Below are 22,397 nucleotides of genomic sequence, written 5' to 3'. Positions count from 1 at the left end.
GTCAGCCAAGGGAGATGGGGTGGGGCCATTTTATAGGATTTGGGAAGGTAATGGAAAATTACAGTCAAAGGGGGTTGTTCTCTGGTGGGCAGGGGCGGGGGGTCACAAGGTGCTCAGTGGGGGAGCTTCTGAGCCAGGAGAAGGAAATTCACAGGGTTAATCACTCAGTTAAGATGGGGCAGGAACAAATCACAATGGTGGAATGTCATCAGTTAAGGCGGGGCAGGGCCTTTTTACTTCTTTTGTGATTCTTCAGTTACTTCAGGCCATCTGGGCGTATATGTGCAAGTCACAGGGGATGCGATGGCTTGGCTTGGGCTCAGAGGCCTGACACAGCCCTTTGCAACTTGCCACATTTTCTATTATTGAAATTCACGTGAGAAACATATACATTGAATTACAGAATGTTCTCTTTGAGAGAATCCTACATATTCTGTTTGCAGTTAGTTCAGAGTATAATAGCATTTCTTCCTAGAAATTGATTAATTTCATACCACAGACCATACACTTGGTAACTTGATCCACTAGAAGGATCAGACTCAAAATTTTAGACTGTCCCTCATTCACAAGAGTTTTTAATAAAATACAAGGCCTTTTAATGTCTTATTTCTAGCTCTTCTTTACATTTCCCAATATTTGTATTTTTTCTCCTTTTTCATGTATGTAATATTATCTGTGTTTAATAAGTTTTATTTAGGTGTAAGAAACAGGGCCACTCTTGTACCTATTTGGATCTATTACTAAGAACAGGGAAATTAGGAGTACAGAAGATATTCTGTGTCATTCAGTATGACGTGGTAACTCTGTATCATTCAAGATGAAAAATTTTAGATATTTACACACAGAAATTATAAGTGCTGAATGTCCTGCTTAAACATTACTTTATTAGATTACCATTAGTAAATTTGTTTATGATTTTTTAATTGACAGATAAAATTATACACATTTATCATGTACAACATAAGGTTTTGATGTATCTATAGATTGTGAAATTACTAAGTCTATCCAATTAATATATGCATTACCTAGTAGAGATGCATTTTGTGCTACAAACAACATCCCCTCTCTTAGCATTTTTCAATAATACTTTATACCTGTATTATTATTATTGGCTGAGCACAAGGGACTTTGTTGATGGTACATGATGAGGTCAGGCTCCCTAGGCCCCTCCTTCTTCAGGGGGTCTGCATGGAAACTGTGAAGAGGGGAGATCCTTAGTGTGGTGGGGGACTGAGTGTGGCAGGGACTTCCCAGCAATGAGGGCCTCCCTCTTCCTCTCGTGCTCTTGCTGGGGCTGGTGGTCCAGGGTTCTTACTTTCTGGAGGCCATGTGGACCATGATCCACCACCCTATTGGTGTAGCCAAATTCATTGTCATACCAGGAAATGAGCTTGACAAAGTGGTCGTTGAGAGCAATGCCAGCCCCCTCATTGAAGGTGGAAGAGTGGGTGTCGCTGTTGAAGTCGGAGGAGACAACCTGGTGCTCAGTGTAGCCCAGAATGTCCTTGAGGGGGCCCTCCGATGCCTGGTTCACCACCTTCTTGATGTCATCATAATTGGCAGGTTTTTCCAGACGGCAGGTCAGGTCCACCACTGACACATTGGCAGTTTCCTGTCCCAAACATTGTTAGATACCACAAAAGTTTATATAACATTTCAATATTATTAAGTACACTTCAGATGTATATTTTTCCTCTGATTCCTTTGTGTCTTGATATTTTTCAAGCATGCCACCTTTTAAATGTTTGTTTTATTTTGTTTGCTAATCATGGCCTGAAGACAAACCTGCTTGCCCACAGGCACATTTTGTGAATTGCCTTGGCTATGCTCACTATTCACTAACGTTCTTTCAAAACCTGTTTTCATGTGAGAAGTTCAAAAGCAGGCATATAAGCACAGCTTTTAGCAAAAGTCCTAACATTTAGGAAGCATTTGTCTAAGCATTTACTTAGTGTGGACTTTTCATGTATTCTATATCCCTTTATCTTATCATCTGGAGCTCTCACACTTTTACCAGTAGGATGCATAGAAAACTCTTCCTGCAGGAACCTTAACATATTGCTACTTTATTCCTTGCCTACTTGGCTTTGACTTGTGGGATTACCATTTAACCACAGAGATTATTGTGACAGCACCAGTGACCACACCTAACCAACTAAATCAATCAACAAACAAAATGTATTTCTTGTTTTCTGGGAAATTCATTTTCTGGATGGATGGGGGAAAAACATTTGAAAAAAAAATAGACTACCTTTTTTTTTAAAAAAATAATTTTCTGGTGGCACAGCTCAGTTCTCTGAGATTCAAAGAAAATAGTACATTTGGGATGATGTGTGTGCCAATGTTTGTCTGGTGGGTAGACACTGGTTGTTTCTTAGTCTAGTTTCACATTAATAAGAATGCCTCTACAGTCCTAGGAAAATCTGTCTTCAATGTCAGTATTTCCATATGTTTTTCTTCAAATTCTGTGTATCCCTTTATATTTGGCATAAAGATAGAAGATGGCACATCATGAATAGGATGCCAGTCAGATGTCATTTTTTAGCCAAGATTCACATATATACTTTGAGTTTAGGCATTATTATATTATGAAAAAAAAAGATTATGTTTTCAATCTATTCCAGGCTTGGCAGCTAATAATTACAACTCCTCTTAATGCAAAGTGAATTTTAAATAAATTCAGTATGACATGCTGCTGCCTACATTAAGACGTGTGAGTGATGGGTTTAAAATGTGGCCATGCATTTATACTTTTTAAATTTAAAGTTATTTTTATAATTAAGAATGGAGTAGGGTTGACTACTATTGAGAAATTCAGAAACCTTCTTAGATAAAAATTTGCAAATTAACTTTCTTAGGTAACTCTAATTACATGCCTTTCCCATACTTACATCCTAATAAAACATGATAGACAAAAGCTTCCAGCCTACAAATAAAATATGTACATAAATAAAATATTTATTATGTTGCTGTCCCAATTTAGATATGATGCTTTCTTTTCCTCCTGTTAGATGACAGGTAATGATATCCAATATGAAATTTTCATTATAGTAATGCCTAACATTTATTGAGTGTTGTGTGCCAGAAAATGTTCTGGGTTCTCCTCATTCCAATATTTCAAGTAATAGTCACATATAGGATATAAAATGAAATACAATATTATTATCCACATTTAATTTATGTAGATATTGAGGCTAGAGGAGTAAAATAATTTGCCCAAGTTACATAGATACAGAGAAAGCCTCAGTTTACATCATAGCTTAACACAATACAGCCTGAATCAATGTCCAGCTCCATAATTAGAAGCAAATTTCCAGTCTTTGCAAATGCCAAGTAACTCTTACTTCCCTTAAGATGTAAATGTGACCAAAGCAACTCTGGATTTCCCTCTCTGGTATTTTACATCTACTGAAATATAAATCACAGTTTTTTGTGTGCCAGCCCTTGTGCTGTCAACCTACAAGTTATAGTTTAAATAAAGAGGATTATTTCAAGGTCAGGCCATTAACAATTACTTTGCAGAGTTTTTCTATCAGAATTGCCAAATGAATCATTTCTATTGTTTGCTGGGAACTTAGTCTTCCCCTAGGTTTGTCTTTTTGACACGTAAATTACAATGTCTTATATTATAGTCTTATCGCATTCTCTTGCTTTTCTCATATGGGAGGGAAGATATAATTACATTAACTGGTAAAATATATAACAGTTATAGATAGAGCAACAGTCAGATAAAAATAGTGATTCACTTACAAGGTTTAAAATATAACAGCTGATAATTATCACATATAATTATATATGATATCAAAGAAAACAATGAATGTTTCAGTCTCGTTGAAATCCTCACATGTAAGTGCTATGCCCATATCATGTTCACTCTTTTTTTCTGTCTTTTGTCTTCGCTCATGTTACCTCTTCTATCTAGAATTCTCTTTCTCTCCCTCTGTCTCTTTTTCTCCTACTTTTTCTTTAAGGGCAAGCTTAGATTTCCCCTCTCCCTGGAGCTTCTATTTCCATAACCCTAAGCATTCCAGCCTTCTTTGATAATTCCTTCCCTGAAAATGTACAGAGATAAATCCTTATATACCAATAAACTGAATGCTTACTATGCTTATTTTGTCTTCCTCACAAATTGTAAGTTTGCAGGGAACAAAGCACATTTATGATCCATAGCAACTCTAATAGTACTGGTTGAGTGAAAACAATCAACAAAGCATATTTATGATCCATAGTAACTATAATGGGACCAGTTGAGAGAAAACAATCAATAAAAACTAATTAGTTATTGATATATGTGGAATTAGTCACCAAAGGACAAATATTTTGAGATGTCCTAGGCTTTAAAACCTGAAAGCTATTTACGATATTTAAATATTCCATTTTGTATTAGATTAAGCCTTAGGGCCTTGAGGCTTGATTCAAGTCTCACTCTTCACACTTATATCTTCCACCTGCTATTTTTTAAAAAAGTTTTAAAATAGTATGTCAAGCAGAGGCTGCCCTTAGCTTGAATAATTCAGATAATAGTCTATGATTTAAATTCCAGATACGGGCATATATTTTGTGAAGATCTGCTTAATACAATAAACATGAGATTTTTCATGTGAAACCAGAAAGAGTTAGAATTAGAGGGAGACAGAAGTCATTTCACTTAAATATTTAATTTCATAGATGAGGAAAGAAAAGAGTCAGAGAGATAAGTGAATTTGCAAAGGTTGCCCAAGTCAGATGCTATAGTAAGACTGGTGCCCATGCTCTTGAGCCCCCTTTTCAGTACTCGGTTCCAAGTCTACCCTGTGGATCATTTCTCTTGTCTTTGGGCCACTTCAAGAGAAAAATCATGAACATTCCACATAGACTATGGATTTTAAGAAGTGACACCCGCTCAAGCTATCCTGACTAGTGGAAATAGGAAATGTAAGAATGTTTCTGAAAATCAGGAAAGATTTAGAGCAGTATCTCATGCAGACTGAAACTCAATTCTAAAACTGGAAGGATGCAGGAAGACCTTCTCTCAGTAACTTCACTCTCATTAAACCTGTGCCATTACTGTCCCAGATCCTTGTTCCTCCGCTGCATCTCTGTCCTCAATGCCTCTCGTTAGAAAGGTGCTAATTCTTTCTCTGCACCACTCAGGATGTAATTCTTCTTTTTTTTTTTTTTTTTTTGAGACCGAGTCTTGTTCTGTCGCCCAGGCTGGAGTGCAGTCTGCAAGTTCCGCCTCCCAGGTTCACGCCATTCTCCTGCCTCAGCCTCCCGAGTAGCTGTGACTACAGGCGCCCGCCACCACGCCTGGCTAATTTTTTGTATTTTTAGTGGAGACGCGGTTTCACCATATTGGCCGGCTGGTCTCTATTTCCTGACCTCGTGATCTGCCCGCCTCAGCCTCCCGAAGTGCTGGGATTACAGGCAGGATGTAATTCTTTTTACTACACCCCGTACTTCCCTGACTTATCCTTCTATCTGCTTCTCCTGTCTTTGTCACAATACCTCATAATATTTAATGGCCCTGATTCTGTATCCTTTATCCTAAGTTTTGACACCAATTCTACATCTTAGCATTTATCCAGGTATCCCATTTCATGATCCATCACTAAATAATTTTTTTTCTCAGTTAAAATTTTGAAAGAGATTTAAACTGGCTCAATTCATCCTTGTAACACTAAATCATATCATGGGTCATTTACTACCTTATATATTGCTGCTGTTGGATAAGGTAACTGCTTGACTAAACAACTATAGCAATGTGTGAGGCTGTTTCACCTAAAAACTCTTTAGGTGTAGCAGATAATGTTATCAACATGGTTAGTACATACACTTATGAACAAGAATCAATTTAATAGTATTTACAGTAGTGTCTTATTTGTAGTTATATAGAGATATTACATAATGTTAAGTTAGTACCATTTTCGATAGAGTTTATCTTAATTTTTTAGGATTACCTCAACTGTCTTTTTTCTCCATGTGCTTTCAGTACGTTTCTTTCAGTATTTCTAGGGAGATCTGAATTCAAGAAGTAAAAAGGGCACTATTTAAAAGAGAAAATTTGGTTAGCAAGGTTTCCAACTATTAAAGCTTTCATGAGTAATTGAAGTTGATTTTTCTTTCATGCAATTCCTTCTTCTATCACACACCAGACAAAATAATGAATCTTTTATTTATTCTCTTTTATATAAAAGTCGGAAGGATAATGCGCCAGATAAAATATTTAAATCCCATTAAATCCTGTGGCCCCATCTACCTCTCCCCGCCCCCTGCCCCCCGACATCAACACACACACACACTTTGAGCCTCTTGAGACTACCTCAACCATGCTCTCATCCCAAAGTACAAAGGCACAGATTATCAAGGCCCACATGCGCCTCTGTCTCGAGCCATAGTACCTCATGATCCCCTGATCCCACCTTCAGCTCTTCTTCATCCTTAACATTCTTCCCCTGTGGGCTGTGGAACTGACGTTACACCCACCCACCAGCAAACTTTAAACTTAGCTCAAACCAGTTTATTCCTTGCGAAGAAATCCTACTTGGTTTAGTCAATACTTTCCTCCACTGTCTAAAACAGGCTTTCAAACCTTCTGTTCTTTCTACAAAACCCCAACACCCACTTCATTTTTCCCTTCTCTCTCAACAGCCAGTGCTTCAAAACAAAACAGAGGTTTACAGAATACAGCTCCCTCACCTGCATATTTCCACACCTATAAGCCTATCAGAATCAGTGTCCTTTTTTTTTTCTTTCTCAACTTGTGAAGTAGAGCAAGTATCTCTTCTCTTCTGTAAAACAGATTGCCATTGCTGCCTTGTACCTCATTTCTTCCAATTTGGTAAAAAATTGAATATCTGTGATGTCTTTTAATACATTCAAACTCTTCCACTCAAATGGATCCCCCATTAATATTTTAAAATGTTCATGTCACTCTCATTCAAAAACAAAACTCTTCTTTCTATCCTACAGATTCTCCCACATCCACCACTGTACCCCATTTTCTGACTTTACAAAACCAAAATCTCAAAGGAACTCTTTATTCTTGTTTTCACCCTCACTTCTTAACCCATTTCCCTCTGATTTTTGTTGCTCAGTGCTAAACCACATATTTTCTGGTCAGCTACTGAAAACACAGTTTTGCCAGTGTAATAAGACAAAGGCCAGAGTCTTTAACAAGTCTTCTAACTCCCTGCTCAGTGTGGCCCCTGCATCTTCCACAACCTCACCTGACACAGCTCTCTCCCTTGACTTCTGCCTTCCATTCCTTTCCATAGAAGACATTTGCTTGTGTTTTTCTCATCCCTCCAAATCACTCTCTTTGCCCCACCTCCAGTCTTTCCCTAGTCGATGAGGACTCAAATTTCAGATATCAAGTGAGTAAAATACCATTTCCTCTGGGGAACCATCCTAAGTGCTCCAGATTAGGTCATCTTCTTCCTTCACAGGACTATCTTAACTTGTCATTTTAAATTTGTATGAATATTTGATTAATACCTGTCTCCCCTATTATAATTTCACAAGGGCCTGCATCTAATCTTTTATTCACCATTATTTTCCCAACACCCAGCCAAGTGTTAGGCACATACCAGTGGCTTAATAAGCATTTGTTGAATGTGTGAATAAAGTTAAACTTTTCTGAGGTACAGCATGACATTTAATAATTTCACTGCAGGTTATGCTTTGGACAGTTGCTGTCTTCAATGGTGTATTCAGTCATGGCACTAAACTTATATTTCTATAAAGTCAAATATTTTGTACCAAGTTTCTTTTGCCTACAGTTATTTGAGTCTAATATTTTAGAAAGAAAATATCAGAAAATAAATATTTCATAAATGTCTTCTGACAGATGTTTAGATCTTAATAACGTTTCCTTTATTGATCTAGAGAGAAATCCTGACATCCTACTAAGGTTATTCCCTGAATCAAAGCAAATATATTTGAAAGGCTGACCCAGTGGAGGGAGAAAAAAAATGACTTGATGTTGTAAACACTTTCCCAGGGAGACCAAGGCTATTATCCATCATTATTTGGTAAAGGGAGTCAATTAACTGCATTCACATGTAAAAGATTTCTTTACAAAAAGCTCACAAGGACTGTTACAGTGTTGGAAGAAAGAAAGGGAAGAAGGAAAGACTTCAGACCTCTAACCAAGAGTAGTTGTGAACATTTTATGTGCTCTGAATTAACTTATTCATGCTCCCTTTAAAATGTAATTGCTACTTATTTTTAGGAGAAAGCAAGTTTTATATTTCTGTAAAATATTATGCAGCACAATGTGACTACAGAGAGCACAGAGAAAAGGAGAATGGAATAAAAATGATAAAAAGCTGCATTTATAAATATTATTTTTCTTGGTATAGCTATTTTTTAACTCTGGCTGGAATATAATTATCTCCCGTGTACAGTTATTAAATTACTTAATTTATTTCATTAAAATCTTCCTGGTAGCTTTTCTGAGATGTGAGAATTTGTACATAAATTACAATAAAATTAAAATCCTTTCTTAGTTATCCCAAGAGCAAAAACAAAACCAGCCATAGAAGGGGGTTTTATTATTTACTATTAATTTCTGTACAGAACAGAGGACTCTAGTACAAGGTTAGAGTAAACACATTTATTTATTTATGCAATAGGCATTTAGGCTTCTGTATCATCATAATGTTTTAAAGGAAAGATATGTAGTACATAATATAATTTTATGAACATCATATTAAACATCATTGGGTTTTATTTCTAGATTCTCTATTTCTCAATAATGTTTTAAGTAAACTTTAATATATACTGTCATGCTTCTGAGAATGTTGCCCTATTCATTTATTAATAAGGGATTGGAAGGAGAAAGAAAAACCTCACCCTAGCTGAAAACAAAATCCAAAAATGTTTCATAAATATATAAATAAACATGAAAATAGCACTGTGTTGCAAACTGTAATATTTTGTTTCACGTATATCTGAAGTAAATTAACCAGAAAAGGTTTTCTATTTTTTTAACTTTGGCTTTCAATACTTAATGTATTTGCATTAATATACATGTCTTGGATGTAATAATAATGACATTTTTTCCCTCAGAATGATAGAATTAAAGAACAAAAAGGACCTTGAGAATCTAGTGTAGTATCTTATTTTACAAATTAAATAAAAATAATCTGAGGCCACCAAAAGATAAATGGTGTGATTTTGCTCAAACTATGTAGAGTTTGCTTAGTAACAGAAACAAACTTAGCATATAGAGGTGGGAACATTAGCAAAGCTTAATGCACCATGTAAAAGAAGTCTTAGAATCACACCTGTTGCTGCTGGAACCAGCCTCAATTCAGTCTCCTCTGTAATCCCCAGGTTTAGTTAAAATTAGAACCTGGATTTATTCATATTCAATGTAGTGCTATTTGAATTTTTTAAATGCAATATGTTACCTAAATATGTACTTGTTGCTAAAGAAAGATTTAGTGTCAGTGCTTTGTATATTTATCTTTCACTGCACAGCAGTCCTTACTTTATGCCCAAAGACTTCATTCTTTTATTTTTAAAATTGAAGTTTTTCTCTCATAATATAAAAGTCAATGTCAGCACAAATTTCTAAGATTAATAGGCAAAAATGCACTACTAAAATTCTGAATATGCATAATTTCTGAATTAAAAGAAATAATTCATTCGAAATTGTTTACAATGTTCCCATTTTAACTGCCACAATATTATTATCGCCTACTATTTTTTTTGCTTGTTTTCTTCAAAAGTGCGAGAAAACACTTCCTTTGAGTAGTTCAAGTGCTTTTCCTTATTTAATTTGCAAATGGACAAAACAAATTATCTTAACCAGTCTTTATTCTCCCTAAATAATTACTGTGATCAGACTTCATAAAGTATTAAAACAATGTTAATTATCATCACTATGGATGCATATTTGTAATGGATAATTATTTCATTTATTTATTCATTAAAAAACTTAATGAAGATTAATGAATACCCGACAATACCTTGGGGAATCCCAATGATTAAAAAGGCAATGCCCTCAAATAGCTTTTACCTTTAGTGGGGAAGATAAAAAAGAAAACAAAACAAAAACAGACCTAACTTTATCTAGTGTGATAGTGTGCTGTTAGAAGGCACGTACAAAAGGCACATTCAGCCTATTTGTGCTGTAGGCATAAGGTGGAGCGAAACTGAAGAAGTTATGAGTTCAAACAAGGTTTCTTGGGAATGATAGTTAAGTCCTAAAAAGATAGATGGTAGACTTCACAAACACTACTGGCATTATTGTACAAAATAGTTCTATTTTTTCCAAAATTCTGTTCTTCATATATCTAAAAGATTTTTCAGTTTTTAATTTGTGTGTATTTAATAATGTTGATTCCATCACTCCTATTCTAGTAGGAAATAAACCAAGTAAGACTGTCTGCCTTCTTTTTCTTTCTGTGTGTCTTTTTCTCTTTCTCATATGTACACAGCAAAAAGTGACCAAACCACATCTTTTCTCTAACAATCATTGGATCTTTATTTTGAGTACCAACCACAGCATTACCAGCAATAGTTAGTTACAAAGACCATAGATAAAAATAAATAAATATACAGTTAGATTTCTCAATGCTTCCTTTTCTTTTATTTTCTTTATTTACTTGCCTTTCCGTTTTTCTCACCAACTGGTGTTCTACATTTGCAGAGATAGAATTCACCTAAGATATGTTTTATGATGACGATATTTAGTAGAAATTTAAATTTGAAATGTGTATTAAATATTCTGTACATTTACACTAGTACATTTACTTCCATTTTTTTCAAGGAACATGTTTGCTTACAAATAATTTTTATAAAATAGAGTTAAAACAAATTATATGCAATATTACAGGCCAAGAAATTATTTGAGTTGCTCTTGAGCTTAAACAATAACTTTAGATGATGAACTGATGTTTTTCACATACAACATATCAGGTTTGTGTTTTTGTTTAGTTGTTTTGTCTTGTTTTGTTTTGTTTTGTGTTTGTTGGGAATGGTGGTTTGGTGGTCTGGTGTCAAGTTTTGACAAGTCATTCTGAGTGAGGTGATAAAGCCCAACTGCTTCAGAGCCCCACATTGGTACTATTTTATATTAACAGACACAACATTGGCTTGTCCCAAATGGTTAAAACATACACACATGTAAATGCACACACACACACACACACACACACACACATCCCTACAGACAGACAACACAGGTATACACATAAAGGACTTAAATAGTCCAATGGAAGTACTTCATAAGGACAAAACTTCTTAAGTGATTTCCCTAGTTATTGCATGCTAAGTATCTCAGGAACACAGCAGCCATTCCTCCAAACTAACAAACTTCCTGCTAAGCTTAATTTATGGCTGCAAGCTTTTCTTTCTTTCTGTTTCAGCCATTTGCATTTTATCTCCTTGCACAAATTTATCTCCAACTAATAACCTACTGCTAATTCCAGGTAATGAATCCCACACCTTCAATTTCACTGGTTTTCCTCTTCCTCTAGGAATTGATTAAACAAATAAAAATCAAGGGTAATAATGCAAATACGCAAGTCATTTTAGAGTCTGTGTTTGTGACAAGACATAAATGTCTTCACCTCCTTAACAATACTGCCCTCGGGATGATGAGAAAAGATGACAGACTTTAACACTGGTGTTTATTACCACTCTTAGAAGGGAGGGTTAATATATATTTAAAAGGTACTCCGTAACAAAGCAGAGTGTTATGCATACAGAGACAATTAGCATTGGTGAGAAAACAAGTGATTTTGGAGACAGTGCCCATCCTTATTCACGCTAAAATATGTTAAAATCCTACCATGTGTTCATGAGCTCACAAAGCCTCCTTTACAGAAAGCTGGGAAAGTTGGCATTGTTAAATGTTCACATATAATTTTACTCAAAATTATAAGTCTTCTAACTGAGGCCAATTAAAGCAAACCAAGACATTCCATTTCTGCTGCAGGGGAGAGACCACTACTTACTTAGCAGTTATCACTTCCTAGTCCTTGTGATATGGAATTGTGTGGGTTATTACATTTAACCCCCACAATATACTTATGAGACATGTATTTCCCCATCTTAGAGCTACAGAAGGTAAAGCTTACAGGTTAGGTTTCTGCCTACATTCCAGTTAGGAAATACAGCAGTTCCACAGCTGGTATCCAAACCCTAGTATCCAAACCCAGAGCTGTTCCGTGTGAAACCTGTGCTCTCTGCCCTGTGTCTCGCTTTCTACTGCTCTATCTTTTTTTTCCTCTGGTACAAGTCCCTACTGCTATTACTTTTCATTGTTGTTATCTTCTGTCTAAAGCAGCATACTATTCACATACCCATACTGACTCCTGCTCCAGAAAGCCTCATTCATGTGAGTTTTCTAGCCATAGCCTCCACCAGTGTCCATCAGATGGTGTTTCTTTTTTACTTACTTTCGTCGTCTTTTTTTTTCTTTTGAGATTGCCATCGTTATTGCAGCTCAGAAAGAATTTAGTGAGGAAACTCCTCACTGGAAATACAGACACACACGGTAAACTATGAGCCAAGTTGCAGTTTGAGAAAAATAATCCAGCAATGCATGGGATTCATTTTGAAATGACCAAGATAGACCTCAGGATGTTATGGTTGTGTTTTCTACAAAAAAAAAAAAAAAAAAAAAGTGTTTATAAGATACCTAGGGAACCATTTCATATCATTAATTTTTTAGATGATTTTAACTTTTATGAAAAACTTTATTTTCTGTAGTGACATTTTTCTCATTGTTAGGAAAACAAAATCTTACTTTGGTGGACAGATTTTTCACTAGATGTTTTGATTTAATAGAGTAACTTTTTAAGACACTACTGCTTCTTTAGTTTCTTCAGGGTATTTTATATTTTGATAAAAATGCACTGTCTTAAGATTCGTTGAGGGAGGGACAGTCACATTAGGAAAATGTTCCACTGTTGTTGTTAAGGTCTATTAAACTCTGCCAAGCGTGACAGGGCATTTTTTTTTTTAACACATCCTGGTCCAGTTAAGGCTGCAAATCAGAAAAAGTGCTTGGCACAACAATTTAGCAGGAAAGAAAGCTATTTTAAAAGTCTTTTGGGAACATGTTTGTGAAACAGGAAAAAACATACAATTGCGTTGATAATAGCACTTGGTAAAGGTTAGGCTCACTGAAATGGATTTGCCATCTTTTTTCACAGGGAACGTGTTGTTCTTAAGCGGCAGTTCTCACTTAAGCACAGCTTAATTCAGCAAGGAGCTCCTTCCTGTGCAACTTCTTTTGCACTGGAAGATCTATTTTTACATTATAACCCAGACTTAGTCACAGTAGTAAATGATTAAAAATAAGCTGTGTTTGGTATGTGTAAAATTACAGCAGTTCATAGAGTGCTTCATGGTACTTTGTCTAGCAAATGTCTGAAGTCACATTTCCAGGTTTCCACTCATTAATTTCCCCAAAGACCTCAAGTTTCTCACAGGCCTGTCCTTTTACCTCTAGTTACACAGCTGTGCTCACTTCTGTACCCATGCCTTTGTACTTTTAGTTCCTTGTACCCAGCAAACTCTACCCTTTATCCAGTTCACCTTGTTACTAACTTAGAATTCCTTAAACACGAATGTTTTGAAATATGTTATAATTCAATTCCAATACATGTTTTAGCATACACTGCCGTTCCAAACAAAATGTCACCTTTCTTTAACTGCAAATGTGTCCTATGAGGATGGGTGTGAAACTTCTATTTCAAGGCCCTCCTTTGCTGATCTACAGAACTGTGCAGAAAAATCCTCCTGGACAATTTTTTCTTCGAGATGTGAGAACTGCACTCAGGTATTTCCCCACCACCCATTTTATTCTATGGTATTCTCTATAGTAGTGATTGGAACCCACTCAGATACCCACGATTGAATTTCAGGAATCCATTTACTTTTTACTTGCACTTGCCAAGCTCTCACATCCTTATACATGAAACCTTTTAAAATAACTCTGACTTTTAAATATTTTTCTGCATCACACCAGTTTAAGGCTTCTGTAACAAATTGCCATAGACTTGGTGGGTAAAACAACAAACATTTATTTCTTACATTTCTGGAGCATGGAAGTCTGAAATTAGGGTGCCAGCATGGTTGGATTCTTGGTGAGGACCCTGTTCAAGGTTGTAACTTCATATGGTCTCTCCTTGGTGCATGCATGCAGAGAGAGATTGCCTATCTCTTTCTTTCTCTTTTCATAAGGATGTTAATCCCATCACTTCGTCTAAACCCAATTATCTCCCAAAAGCCCCAGCTCCAAATACCATCATATTTCATATTTCTAAAATGAAAATCTTGTCATATGGCTCTACTGCATAATTTTCCTACAATTATTATTCATTTTATGCAACAGCATTAGCAAATACATGGAATACATGCCATTCCTTTTCAGGATACTGCCATGGCAGACATCGTTAATGAATCAGGAGACTCTTTCTGATTCACTGGACTAGATTAACTTTAACATTGCTCAGTGTAGCAGTTCTGGCTGCCACTACCAGTAAATCAGAGTAGATATTCAAAATGAAAATATCTATCCTAGAGCATTAAATCAAAACTCCTCAATACAGCAGAAAGTACCATTAATTTTCTTTTCTGTCTTACTGGAAAGCCTCATCTCTCATCTCATGTATCCTGCATCTCTCAAGCACCTGGTATGTCCACACTCCACAAAAGTATCATATTCTCTACATAGATGTCTCTCTCTCTTTCTCTCTCTCTCTCTCTCTCTCACACATACACACACACACACACACTCACAAACATACTTCCTCCATGTAAAATGCATCATTCCAGCTGATCAATTAGACACATAAAATTTAATTGAGTACCTATAATACTTTATTACTCATATTTTTACATATCATTCTACTCCTACAAAGTTTTAAGTATCTCTGAAAACAGAAATTTTAGCATTTCTGGATCCCTAGAACTTAATATAACTTTTGGAACATATGAGGTTTTAAATAAATGTTTGAATGAATGAATATATTAATATAGTAAAAGGTACTAAGACGGAGTTATATCTAGTATTTGTAAGAAATTGAGACACACCAGAGAAACAAATTTTAGTATATCAACATTTTATTTGCTTTTCATAAAAATAACAATTTTTTAAAGTGTGCATTTACCTGAGACACACATATTGATTTTTCTCCTTCCTTCCTGCCTTCCTTCCTTCCTTCCCTTCTTCCTTCTTTCCCTTCTTCCTTTCTTCCTTCCTTCCCTTCTTCCTTTCTTCCTTCCTTCTTTCCTTGATTTCTTTTTTCCATCTTTAGTTTTCTTTCACCATGTAATAGCTCCATAGAAGGAGTATAGTTCGGATGCAAAATTTCTAACCTAGGTCAAGTTCCAAGAATAAACCAAAGTTCAACATTTTTTCTTGCTAATATTTCTCTTGTATTTTTGATGTTTCTATTTGTAATAACACAATTAAAATATCAGAAATCACAAATATAATAAAATATCTACATTTTTGTATGTAAATTGTCAGTGCTCCACTCCTATAAGAAATTAAAATCTGTAAAGTGAAATCACTGACAGGAGAAAAAGATAAACAATCATAGATCCTATCTAAAATTAAGGGAAATTTTCTAAGTATGTATACAGATCTTTTCCCTAAGTATGTATATAGAAATTTTCTAAGTATGTATATAGATCTAACTATGTATGATGGTTATTTTTATAAACTTAAATTTATTTATCAAAGGAAAGACAATATTTTGTGCATAAATTAAAAATTAGTTGTTGAAAATAAATTTCAAGAAAAATGTATGTTTTTCAAATAAAAACAGTTCTGTATATATAAAATAGAATTAATTTGTTGTTGAACATGAAATAATGTATCCAACTGAAGGAGCAATTCAGAGTTTACATGCATGATATGCTGTGTTAGCTAGGCAGGTTCTTTGGTCGATATGTTTTGTTTTACAATGTGAATATCATCTGTCCCTTAACTAAAGAAGGCAGGAGAGGTGAGAGAGAAGACTAAATGATCAGCATTAAGTCTCTCCTTAGATACACATGGCCTTTTGGCATTTACTTTTTTAAAAACAGCTCTACTAAGCTATAAATCATATACCCATACACTTCATGAGTACACTCACTTAAAGTGTACAATTCAATATGTTCCCTACTTGGGCAATAGAATCATTAGAAGCCCAGTCCTCAGCATTGCACAATACACCCATGTAACAGGCCTGCACATATACCCTCTGAGCCTAAAATATAACGGAAAAAAGAATACAATTCAATGGTTTGTATATATTCTCAAGATAGTACAACTATCATTTTAGAACACATTCATTACTCTGAATAAAATCCCTGTACCCATTAGCAATCACTCTCCATTGCCACACTCCCTGAGTCCTAGGTAACCCCTAATAGCTCCTCCATCTTTATAGATTTGCCTATTTTGGATATTTCATATAAATGGGAATCATATAATATGTTTCTTTTTTTTACTGTCTTTTTTCACTTTGCATAATGTTTACAAGGTTTATTCATGCTGTAGGTAACATGCATTAAGTACTACTTCCTCTTTATTGCCAGATGATATTTCATTGTAGGGAATATATCATATTTTGTTTGTCCATTCACAAATTGATGAATATTTGAGCTGTTTCCACTTTTTAATTATTATAAATGATGCTAAGAATATTCATGTGTAAGCGTTTGTTTGGATATCTGTCTTTATTTCTCTTGAGTTTATACCTAAAAGTGGAATTGCTGGGTCATATAGTAACTCTATGTTTAACATTTAGAAAAACAACTAAGGCATTTATCAATGGTTACACTATTTTACATTCCTATAAGCAATATATGATGGTTATAATTTCCCATATTCTTTCTTACACTTGTTATTGTCTCTCTTTTTTATTATATCTATCCTAGTGGGTATGAAGTGGTATTTTATTATGGGTTAGAATTGCATTTTCCTAATGACTAAAAATATTGAACATCTTTTTCATGAGCTTATTGAGTGTTTGTTAGATCCTTTGCCCATCAATTTTTAAAAAAAAATTGACACATAATAATTGTACCTATTTGTGGGGTGATATCAATACATACAATGTGTAGTGATCAAGTTAGACTAACTAGCATATCAATTACCTCAAACTTATATTGTTTCTTAGTGTTCAAAGCATTCAAAATCTTCTCTTCTAGCTATTTGAAAATATAAATTATTTTTAACTGTATTTACTCCACAGTCTATAGAACACCAGAACTTATTCCTCCTATTTAGCTGTAATTTTGTATTCTTTTACCATTCTCTCCATATCACTCTCTCCCTGCCACCCACCCCAGACTCCCGTAATTACCATTCTACTCTACTTCTATGAGATCAACTTTTTAGCTTCTGCATATGAGTGAGAACATACAGTATTCATCTTTCTTTTCTGGGCTTATTTCACATAACATAATGTCCTTCCAGCTCATCCATGATACCACAAGATTTCATTCTTTTTTATGGCTGAATAGTATTCTGTTTTGTGTCTATACCATATTTTCTTTATCCATTCATCTGCTGATGGACACTTAGATTGACTCCATATCTTCTCTGCCCACTTTTTAATTGGGTTGTTTTTCTTTTTGTTATTGAGCAGTAAGCTTTATTTGTATATTCTAGATATAAGTCGCTTTCAAATATGTGATTTGCAATTTTTTTCTCCCATTCTGTGTGTTGTCTGTTCGTTTTCTTGATAGTATAATTTGAACACAAAGTTTATAATTTATGTGTCATCTAATTTACTTGTTTTTTGTCACTTTAGCTTTCAATGTCATATCTATAAAGCCATTGCCTAACCCGAGGTGACAAACATTTTACTCTAAGAGTTGCGTTTACTTTTTGAGCTGGGTATGAATATCTCGCCATAGGTACATATTAGTTGTGGATTATCCAAGAGCATATACTGCTAAGACGATTTCATCTTTAGAAAACAATTACTCCATAGATGTATTTGGATAAAAAAGTCAGTTTTGAACTCCTATTGGCTGGGCATGGAATGTGCTTTGGGTGTAAACAATGATGTTCTTCTTTTGTGAAAAAGAAAACAATCTGTAAATATCTAGATTACAAGATGAAAAGGTGCTTGAAGCCATCTCATTTTACACGTCAGGAAATGAAGACCCAGCAAAGTGACTAACCTAAGACTATTCAGGGCATTCAATCACAATCAGAATGCAAAATGGAGCCTTCTTATTCCACACATAGTGATTATTCCACTACACTGCTCCAAATAAATCAGTTAGGCATAAATCGTAATTTAATGGCTAATTTGTGAGGATTTCTAGAATTGTATCTGCCTTCAAATATGGCCAAATTAAAGGGCTCTAACGTTATTGGATTCTCCACCAATCCTCAGCTCTCAGCTAACTGCCTTCACTTGACCGCACTTTTAAACATTTTCTCTGTATGATAGGAAGGATGCATGAGAATTGTCTGATATTCATGCCCTACTTGCTTTGCAACCCCAGCAGAAAGAAAAAGCTTCCCTAATAACAACAATACAAATGTCCCAGGGAGAATTCCAGTGGTGTTGGTTGGACCACACATGTCCATGACCAAGCTAAATTTAATCAGAGGATTGTGCTAGTCTGACCAGATTTCAATCAGTTCCTACTTCAGTGATCAAGAGGGAGGTCTTACTTGAACCAGAGAGAATGGATTCTCCATAGGGAAAAAGGTTCATTTTATTAAGGGCAATAAAGAAGATGTGCTAAACAGACAGTATCAACAGAGTTCCTCTACCTCCTAAAAGTTGGAATGTGCTAGTAGGTTCTATATAAATTTTATTTTGAGAATGATTGGAAAGCTCAATGTAACAAGAATATCATAACTTTGCTTATGGACTGGTATGCAACTTAAAATTATAGCAGAATTATATATTTTCTGATTTTATTGTTGGTGGGAAAAACAAAACAAAACATGTTTTCACATAGCATTTGACTCCTGACTTTGTGGAAGGAAAATAGGTATAAAGCTCTTATTCCAAAGAGCTGGAAAGATGTGTTTTGTTTCAGTGCTCTTTGAGCAGTTAATTCTTTCCATATTAGATCTCCTGGAGGGAGAGTGTTCCATCAAGTACAAAGCATTTTTTTCAGGCTCCCTTCCACCTTTTACTAATTGGGCTGAGATTTGGCCGCTTGCCTCTTTCAAATAAAAAGAGGGTGACCAAAATCACCGGAAAATGGCTAATTATGCCCACAATGGGAAAATTAGTCCCGTGAGTAAGTACATTACAGTGTAAAGTGAAGTCCCAAACTTAATCACAACATTATCTCTTTAATAGTTATTCAACTGTTCAATCTGGAATGTTCATCAAATAAGCAAGTAAGCATAGAGTCAATGTTTTCTTTTGTTGTTCCAGTACAGTGTTAGGAAAGGCTATTATAGCCAATTTAAAATAAGTGAAACAACTCAAAAAGTCAAATACTGTAGGTTCAGACTTATAAGCGGGAGCTAATCAATGTATACACAAAGACATAGAGTGTGGAATAATAAACCTTGGTGGTTTAGAAGGGTGGGAGGGTTGTAGCTGGGTTGAGGGATAAGAAATTATTTAATGGGTACAATGTATATTATTCAGGTGATGGTTACACTAAAAGCCCAGACTTCAAAACTACGCAATATATTCATGCAATACAAGTGCACTTATACCCCTTAAATTTATACAAATAAAAAAGAAAAAATTAAAGTAAAATTTGGGAGGTTTTATGTCTTATTTTTAATTGACTTAGCATTATATTCTTTAAGAAGTCCATATTTGATTACAATGTTATAAAAAATTTGCTAGAGCTTTGGGTTATATATAGGCTCAGTATTAGTAATTGTGCAGTTATATTAACTAGATTGATATCCTATCTGGGAATATACTTACAATTCACTTTATTTGATATTTTCATAACTACTTAAATGACAGAATAAAGAAAGAACCATATTATTTCTGCAGAAGATAAAAAAAACTCAAGATGCATGTGACCACCACCTTGAAATACAGTTAGTTTTCCACATACAGTGTTACTGAAATTACGGCAAATAAATGAAAATATGTATAATAAGCTTACTTATATTTACAAAAATTTTAATGTGGTATAATGTCATATTTAGTGCGTTCTAAGAAGTTTATATTATCTAATTTTATTTTTACAATGGCTTTCTGGTGTAGGAGTTATTTTGCAGAAAAGAAAACTATTCTTAAAGAAGTTGTTTAATTTGCTAGTGTGTGACTGAGTTGGATTTTAAAAACAAGAAGTCTAACTCATATTTATAACCAGTACAACTACTGTTTCTACTTGTAACTGGTATTAGACATCATCCCTTCATTATGTGAATTATTAAATAGCAGTTGGATACTACTTTAAAAATTTCAGTATCTCTCTGGAAAAAGAAAAACTGTATCATTAACCAGTGAGACAATATTAACAATATATGCTTCCTTATATATGAATTTTAATGTGGATTTTAATAGTTACAATTAAATTTAGGCATCTCTTCAAAAATAAAATACTTTCTAGAAGTTTTCATGAGAATTTTTGATGACTTTTAAAAATTGGCAATTTCTATACCAGGTCATCCATAGGAATTTAAGGGCTTAAATGTAATAATTTTCTTTTTTTAAATTACTTTGTTGAGTTTAGGCATTGTTGAATCATTTTTTAATGTGTCTTATAATTTCTGTTACTCTGTATATTTAAAAGTCTTGGCTTAGTGATTTTCTCTTAAATGCAAAGAAGATAAAAACTCAACGTAGCAAAAATTCAGAAAATGTTAATTTCTAGTCCTATGAGCATTAAGCCTGTTCCAATGATGATGGTAATAAGTTTAGCTTAGGGTACATGAACTTACCAGCTTCCATTCGGAGACATCTGGAGAGGGGGCTAATGAAGAAGTGTGCTTGCTTTTCTAATTTGGACTTTCTGCAGTGGAGAAGAGAGAACTAGACTTTTCTCGAATGGCCTTTCCAAAGTAAGAATAGCTCTAAAACGAGGCAGTATATGAAGAGGTGAGAGCAAGATAAGTGATTTTTTTCTTTACTTTTTTTTTTTTTTTTTTTTGGCCTAGATATGTTTTCCCTGAATTCTCATGTAATGAAAGAAAAATTAGCCAAATGGTCCACTTTTTCCCCTGAGCTATTAGGTAGTAGGAGACATACACAAAATCTTCCTGAGCCACAGGAAAAACAACAACAAGAACAACAACAACAACAACAACAAAACAGTGTCAGGAGAGATTTGGTTTTAAGGCTATTTTGGCTTTAGGTTACTTGGAGTAAAAACTGTTTCTATATAACAATCATTTTTTTCTTTTTGTATAAATTTTGAACTCTTACCCAAGGCTTAATCCTTTTACCCTAATGCTTTGTTTGATGAGTAGGAAACACCTGGGAAGGCATGGAATTTGCCCACGTTCAATGAATGACAGAGGTAGGACTGAGGAAGACACTAACTTCCTGTTTTAATGTTGATAAAATCATCCCTCGCTAGAACCTCATGAATGAGTTCCATGGAGAGTGTTTGAAATCAATGAAGTAAGCCTCAAAAGCAGTAAAATACTGTTCTCCAACTTGATAAATACTTTTATCGAGGGCAGGAATCTGAACTTATATCCCACTTCCTTCACCCTACCAAACTAGGTAAAAGTAGATGCTCAATAAATAGGGTGGGATAAAAAATTTAATTTCTAGAAGAAGTTTTCTTCATTTAAAATGCATTTTATTTATTTATTTATTTATTTATTATTATTATTATTATTATACTTTACGTTTTAGGGTACATGTGCACAATGTGCAGGTTAGTTACATATGTATACATGTGCCATGCTGGTGCGCTGCACCTAAAATGCATTTTTTAAAGTGCTAGAAAACGAGACAGTACATGTGTTTTTATTTTGGGACCTTGCCAGAATGGCAAGTATGAGTTGTCAAGCCATTTATTAATGTAAGCTTTGTAAAAGGATTGAATATGACATTGCTAAGAAAAGGAATGAAAAGAAGAAATTGTTGGGAAAAAGTATAAATGTGTTTGATGAGTACAAGTGATATGTAATGAGAAAACTGGTGGTTAAGCAAAATAACTGAATAAGCAAAACAGAAATGTGTCCTTCGCTTTATGCAAATAAACAACTCCATTGTCCGAGTCAGTATGATACAGGGCAAAGGGTAGAAATTTAAGGTCAGAAAACCTCAGTTCTGAGCTTGGAGTCAGACCTAAGCATCTTTGTGACTTTGGCCAAGTCACAATTTGCATGCTGGATTTGCCTGGTTTGTTCAGCCAACATTATTACTGCCACGACTAACAGAATTATAGAGGGACACAGAAAATAGCAATAGCTAATGCTTATTGTGTATTTATTATTAAGCAAGTTTTTTATATCTATCATGTAATTTAACACTTAAAATAATCCGACAAGGTGA

At 34.6% G+C, this 22,397-nt stretch overlaps 1 protein-coding gene and 1 long non-coding RNA gene across 4 annotated transcripts in view; one reads left to right on the top strand and one right to left on the bottom strand.

The window, feature by feature from the left end:
- The window catches only part of CALCRL (calcitonin receptor like receptor), a 111,427-nt gene that overhangs the window by 37,774 nt on the left and 51,256 nt on the right, over positions 1-22,397 (top strand).
- On the bottom strand, positions 876-7,288 carry LOC112132383 (uncharacterized). The gene is made up of 3 exons (XR_008522899.1): positions 7,209-7,288; positions 5,940-6,025; positions 876-1,612 (listed from the first exon to the last, which is right to left on the bottom strand). It is a non-coding gene; the product is annotated as an uncharacterized LOC112132383 (long non-coding RNA).

This window comes from Pongo abelii, chromosome 11, assembly GCF_028885655.2.
Source record: "Pongo abelii isolate AG06213 chromosome 11, NHGRI_mPonAbe1-v2.0_pri, whole genome shotgun sequence".
Classification (NCBI taxonomy): Eukaryota; Metazoa; Chordata; class Mammalia; order Primates; family Hominidae; genus Pongo; species Pongo abelii.
The sequence above is the reverse complement of the archived record's forward strand: the minus strand, read 5'-3'. Positions and strand labels throughout refer to the sequence as shown.